Source organism: Nicotiana tabacum, chromosome 7, assembly GCF_000715075.1.
Source record: "Nicotiana tabacum cultivar K326 chromosome 7, ASM71507v2, whole genome shotgun sequence".
NCBI lineage: Eukaryota > Viridiplantae > Streptophyta > Magnoliopsida > Solanales > Solanaceae > Nicotiana > Nicotiana tabacum.
Genome location: NC_134086.1, coordinates 58458572 through 58466006, shown reverse-complemented (window position 1 = coordinate 58466006; position 7435 = coordinate 58458572).

Here is a 7435-nt window from a genome sequence, read left to right as displayed (position 1 = left end):
CTTTTACATTCCAAGCACCATCGTTCTCAATGGAACCAACCAGGTTCGCTACCAACAATAATCCTCTACCGCCTCAGTGCGAACTCGCACCGGGACAGGATCAGAACCCCAGGATTGCAGAACAAAATGAGATTGCTAAGAGAATGAGAAGCCTTGAACAAAGTTTGAAGAATATGCAAGGGTTGAGCGGACAAAAGAGCGTCTCTTACGCCGACCTGTGCATGTTCCCTCACGTGCACCTGCCAACGGGTTTCAAGACCCCCAAATTCGAGAAATACGATGGGCACGGTGACCCCATTGCACATCTTAAGAAATACTGCAACCAATTGCGGGGAGCCGGCGGAAAAGAAGAACTGCTAATGGCATATTTTTGGGAAAGCTTAGTAGGGATAGCTTTGGAATGGTATATGGATCAGGAAATGTCCCGATGGCATATATGGGATGATCTCGCCAGAGATTTTGTAAAGCAATTCCAGTATAACATCGACATTGCGCCAGACCGAAACTCTCTGTCGAATTTGAAGAAGAAGCCTTCGGAAAGCTTTAGAGAGTATGCTATTAAGTGGCGTGAACAGGCGTCGAGAGTAAAGCCTCCCATGGATGAAGTGGAAATGGTCACTACCTTTCTCCAGGCTCAAGAGTCTGACTATTTCCAAAACATGATGTCGGCCATGGGTAAGCCATTCGCGAAAGCAATCAAGATAGGAGAGATGGTAGAGAATGGGCTGAAAACGGGTCGGATTCTGAGTCAAGCAGCCATAAGGGCAACCTCCCAGGCCGTCCAAAGCGGGTCTGGAGGAACGACAAGGGGGAAGAAGAAGGAAGAAACGGCTATGGCAGCCTCTGAAGCAAGGGAGTATCGTCATCCCAGGCCCCATTTTCCGGAAAGGGCCCCACAACACTACTACCCCCACTCAAATGTGGCATATGCTCATCAACCTTATATGGTCATGAATGCCCAACCTTATAACCATCCACCACAACAAGCCAACCGAGGCCCAGCTCCACCTCCCAGAAATCAGCCTCCTTACCGCAACCACTATAACCCACAACCCCCGCAGAATAACTACCGCCCACAGGAGCCACCTCGACGGTGGACTTTCACGCCCATCGGTGAACAATACTCTACATTGTTCCCTAAGCTAGTCCAGTTGGGTTTCTTGCAACCAATTCCCCAAACGAGGCAAAACCCGACATCTCCTTCTTACAAAGCCGGAGTCAGATGCGCCTATCATTCAGGGGCCGAGGGACATGATACAAACGACTGCTGGTCATTGAAAAGAGTGGTCGAAAATTTGATAGAGCAGGGGAAAATAGTGCTAAGGGACGAAGAGATCCCGAATGTGACTAACAATCCATTGCCTACTCACAATAATGGGCCGCTGATCGGCATGATTTGTGAAGACAAAGAGTTCGACCCTGCTTTGAAAGCCATAATTGCCATTGTCGACACAGGGAAGAGGCCTGAAATAGACCAGAAATCAGAAAAAGGGGAGGAGGCCAAGGTTGCAGAGAGCAAGCCTGAAAAGAAGGTGGAGAAGAAAGTGGTACCAGCAAAGGGTGGAGTTCTTTACATACCACGAGGTCGAGCTGAGAAGACACAGAACTTCGGGATCAAAAAGACAAAACCTATGTACGTACCAAAAGGGGCCTATGTGGTCCAGGGGACGATTCAACCACCTCGGCTGAATGAGCCAGTGGTTATCGGACGCGTGCCACAAAAGCCAATGACCAACCCGTCCACAGTGCCGTGGAATTATCAAAAGACTTTGGTAATGTACAAAGGTAAGGAGGTCATGGAAGAACTTCCAGAAAATACTTTCGTTGGAGGGTACTCAAATACCCAAGAACTGAACAACGCCACACAAAGGCGCTTCCCTCCAAAGGAGCCCGTGAGTGTTGAAGAAGCGGAAATGTTCTTCCAACAGATGAAGATGCCGGATTACGAAGTGATAGATCAGCTGCGCAAGCACCCTGAGCAAGTATCCATGCTGTCATTATTAATGAGGTCAACCGAGCATCAAAAGATCCTGCTGAAAACCCTGAATGAAGCATATGTACCGGTTAAAACCTCGGTGGAGCAACTAGAGCGGATGACAGAAAGATTCTTCGCCGTCAACCAAATCTCTTTCAACAAGAACGATTTACCCCCGGAAGGAGCAGCACACAACAAGCCCTTGCACTTAACAGTGAAATGCGAGGACTACTATGTCAAGCGGGTAATGCTGGATGGGGGATCAGGTGTTGACATTTGCCCGCTCTCCACGCTACAAAGAATGGAAATTGGGGCAGGAAGAATCCGACCCAACAACGTCTGCGTGAGAGCTTTCGACGGCATCAAGAGAGATACCATGGGAGAAATAGACCTGTTATTGGTCATAGGACCAGTCGAATTTCGAGTAACCTTCCAGGTGATCGACATGGACACATCCTACAATTTCCTCCTTGGCAGACCTTGGATCCATGCGGCAGGAGCCGTGCCTTCCACTCTTCACCAGATGGTGAAATTCGAGTACGAAGACCAAGAAATCGTGGTCCATGGGGAAGACGAACATGCCATTTACCGGGACCCATCCATCCCGTATCTTGAACCGAGAGAAGGGAGCGAACATACGGTCTATCAAGCTTTCGAGGTGGTACTGGCAGAGCAGCACGAAGAGGGAGTACCTTGCCCCCAGCCTTTCTTGTCTAACGCCTCGGTCATGGTGGCCAAAGAGATGATCCGGCACAGATTTAGGCCAGGGAAGGGACTTGGACGAACCCTTCAGGGAATAACAGAGCCCGTTACTTTGCCAGTCATCAAGAAACCTTTTGGACTAGGTTTCAAACCTACTCCAACAGACGAAAAATGGGCAAAGAAAAGGAGAAATGAGGGCTGGAAGTTGCCTCAACCACTGCCAGATTTATATGCGACTTTCGTCAGGCCAAGGTACGTTGAAGAAGAAGATGATGAGGTCTTCACAGCTGAGGAAATCGAGGAAATATGTGGGGCGATGAGAGAAATGCTCTACGAGGTCCACATGGTTCAACCAGGTGAAGGCACAAGCACTGCTGAGATGCTGTACATGGGACCAAACGCCCAACTTCAAAACTGGGAGGCCACGCCATTCCCGACTAGACGGAAGTCCGGGTAGATCTGCCCTGCCACCTTTCCTGTATCACAAGTCATCTCCGGGACATAACTTGAACGTTTTCTTCTTTTCAATTGTTGTTTTGAATTCCCAGTTGTAAACATTGTTGTCTTCCAACTTTCCAAAGAAAATATACAAAAAAAATCATCATTGCTTTCCTATTCTTTCTTTTGCTTTGATTTTTTATTAGTTTTCCTTTTATCTTCCTTTTCAGTCCTAATAATGCGGCTTTGAATATGACATGCTTGCAGATTTCACGCCCAGACCACAATGAGCTATTTAATTGCGAATTAATGAACCCAGAACCAGAATATGATGCGGAAGAGGCTTTTAGAGAGATAAACCGAGAGTTGGAATATTTTGAGAATAAACCTAAGCCAAATCTGAACGACACTGAACCGGTAAACTTAGGAACCCCGGAAGAAGTCTGGGAGACCAAGATAAGCATTCACACGGACAAGAAAACGCGAGAGGCGATAATTCAACTTCTTCTCGAATTCAAAGACGTGTTCGCTTGGTCATATGATGACATGCCGGGACTAGGTGTTGATCTAGTGGTTCACAAATTGCCGATTCATCCTGATTGTCCTCCAGTTCAACAAAAGCAACGAAAGTTCAAAACTGAGGTCAGTGACAAGATTAAAGAGGAGATCACCAAGCAGCTGAAAACGGGAGTGATCCGGGTAGTCCAATATACAACATGGCTGGCGAATGTGGTTCTAGTACCGAAAAAGGACGGGAAAACTCGGGTATGTGTAGATTACCGAGATCTGAACAGAGCAAGTCCTAAAGATAATTTCCCGCTGCCTAACATCCATATCCTCGTTGATAATTGCGCCAAACACGAGATACAGTCTTTCGTAGATTGTTACGCTGGATATCATCAGGTGCTGATGGATGAAGAGGACGCCGAGAAAACTGCTTTCACCACGCCTTGGGGCACCTACTGTTATCGGGTCATGCCATTTGGTCTAAAGAATGCTGGGGCTACTTACATGAGGGCCATGACCGCCATTTTCCATGACATGATGCATCAGGAAATAGAGGTGTACGTGGACGATGTGATAGTCAAGTCCAGGACGCAGGATAACCACATCCAAGACTTGAGGAAATTCTTCGAGAGGCTAAGGAAGTATGACTTGAAGCTAAATCCAGCCAAATGCGCTTTCGGAGTTCCGTTGGGCAAACTTTTGGGTTTCATCGTAAGCAGGAGAGGTATCGAGCTAGATCCAACTAAGATAAAATCCATCAGAGATTTGCCTCCTCCAAGAACAAAGAAAGACGTGATGAGTCTTTTGGGCAGGTTGAACTACATCAGTCGGTTTATTGCCCAGCTGACAAGCACGTGTGAACCCATATTTAAGCTGTTAAGGAAAGATGCGGCGATTAAGTGGACAACTGAATGTCAAGAAGCCTTTGATAAAGTTAAAGAGTACCTTTCGAATCCCCCGGTCTTGGTCCCTCCAGAACCGGGGAGGCCACTTTTCTTGTATCTGACAGTCTTGGAGAACTCTTTCGGTTGCGTCCTCGGACAACACGACGTAACCGGAAAGAAGGAGCAAGCAATCTACTACTTAAGCAAGAAATTCACCGGTTACGAGGCCAAATACACTCTGCTGGAAAGGACATGCTGCGCTCTCACATGGGTTGCACAAAAGCTGAGACATTATCTCCAAGCCCACACTACATTCCTCATAAGCAGGTTGGATCCCTTGAAGTATATATTTCAGAAACCAATGCCTACTGGGAGACTGGCTAAATGGCAAATTTTGCTTACGGAATTCGACATAGTTTATGTCACTCGCACGGCAATGAAAGCCCAGGCGTTAGCAGATCATTTGGCCGAAAACCCGGTCGATGAGGAATACCAGCCATTGGATACCTACTTTCCAGATGAAGAGCTAAACACCGTAGAAGTGATCTCGGAGGAAGCTCATGTTTGGAAGATGTTCTTTGACGGAGCCGTGAACGCCAAGGGTATAGGGATTGGGGTAATTTTGATCTTACCTACCGGCCAGCATTATCCCGCCACAGCTAGACTTCGTTTCTTCTGCACAAATAATACAGCTGAATATGAAGCCTGCATTATGGGCATGCATATGGCAATCGATCAGGATGTCAAAGACTTACTAATTATGGGAGATTCTGACTTGATCATCCGGCAAGTTCAAGGCGAGTGGGAAACTCGGGATGTCAAACTTATCCCATACCGACAACATGTGGAGGACCTCAGCAAGCGCTTTACCTCAATAGAGTTCAGATATATTCCGAGGTGTCACAATGAACTGGCAGATGCACTTGCTACTCTGGCTTCTATGCTACCCTACCCGGGCAACGCCCACGTCGATCCTTTGGAAATCCAAATCAAGGAAAGACACGGTTACTGCAGTGTAATCGAGGCGGGATCAAATACGCAGCCTTGGTACCATGACATCAAGAGGTTCCTGAAGACGCAAGAATACCCAGAGAATGCTACTGGAGATCAGAAGAGGACCATTAGGCGACATGCAAGTGGTTTCTTCCTGAGCGGTGAATTGTTATATAAGAGAACTCCGGACCTCAATCTCTTAAGATGTGTCGATATCGAGGAAGCGAGAAAGATCATGCACGAAGTACACGCAGGTGTGTGCGGACCTCACATGAACGGGTATGTCTTAGCGAAGAAGATCCTTAGAGCGGGTTATTACTGGATGACCATGGAAAAAGATTGCTTTAGCTTTGTACGGAAGTGTCATCAGTGTCAAGTGCACGGTAATTTGATTCATGCACCTCCCACGGAACTGCATCCCATGTCCGCACCTTGGCCATTTGTCGCTTGGGGCATGGACGTCATTGGACCAATTGAACCAAAGGCTTCGAATGGACACAGGTTTATACTGGTTGCCATCGATTATTTCACAAAATGGGTAGAAGCTGTCACTCTCAAGTCGGTCACCAAGAAAGCTGTGGTGGATTTTGTACACTCAAATCTTATCTGTCGCTTCGGTATTCCTGCAACTATCATTACAGATAACGCAGCGAACTTGAACAGTCACTTGATGGGAGATGTATGCGAGCAATTCAAGATAACGCACAGAAATTCCACTCCTTATCGGCCGAAAGCCAATGGTGCTGTGGAAGCTGCAAATAAAAACATCAAGAAGATTTTGAGGAAAACAATACAAAGTTCCCGACAGTGGCATGAGCAGTTACCTTTTGCATTATTGGGGTACCGCACTACGGTACGCACATCGGTGGGAGCGACTCCTTATCTTTTGGTTTATGGGACCGAGGCTGTAATACCGGCAGAGGTAGAAATTCCTTCGCTTCGAATCATTGTCGAGGCAGAAATCGAGGACAGCGAGTGGGTTAAGACTCGTTTAGAGCAATTGACGTTGATTGATGAAAAGCGGATGGCTGCAGTTTGTCATGGACAGTTATACCAACGAAGGATGGCCCGTGCTTACAACAAGAAAGTCCGACCCCGGAATTTCGAAGTAGGTCAGTTGGTACTAAGGCGTATTCTGCCGCATCATGAAGAAGCAAAAGGAAAGTTTTCTCCAAATTGGAAAGGCCCATACATCGTAAGGAAGACATTGCCGAGATGAGCACTGTATTTAGGCGATATCGAAGGAAATGACCCCGACACAGCAGTAAATGCAGATGCAGTTAAGAGGTATTACGTCTAAATCATACTCCAGTGGTCCTGACACGTTGAAAATGGCGAAGGCGTTTGTTCCCCACTACTTCCCAAACACTACCCAATCCTCTCCACCAACTTTTGAGCCACTTACAAAACAAAAAAAAATAAAACACCAAAAAAAAAAAAAAACACAAAACAAAATTCGATTGAGGCCTGAACTACGTTTGACTTGATTCCGAAAGGATACGTAGGCAGCCTCTCCCTGAGGTTCAGTCACACCAACAATAAAATCCCATTCACCCTGACCGGGGCACGTCGAGCAGTTGAGAAGTTAGTATCACTACCTCTCTTTACCAAGCACAAGCCTTCAAATCAATTACCAAATATGGTGGGGAATCAATAAGCGTTACAAACGAAGACCATCACACTCTGAATTGAGAGAGATGAAATGAGAGAGCCTCGGCGGTGAAAACCTTTGGGCACCACGAGGCGACGGGAGAAGAGAAACCAAAATGAGAGAGCTTGTTTAGTAAAAACTCGCAAAAAGTGCTATCAAGCGATGACAGGAAGAGAAATGAGAGAGGTCAGCCAGCGAAAACCCGCAAAGGGCGCTGTTGGCCGAAAAGAATGACGCCACCCCAAGAAAGTTTCGGCAGAGTGCCACCAGTTTGGAATCACAGAT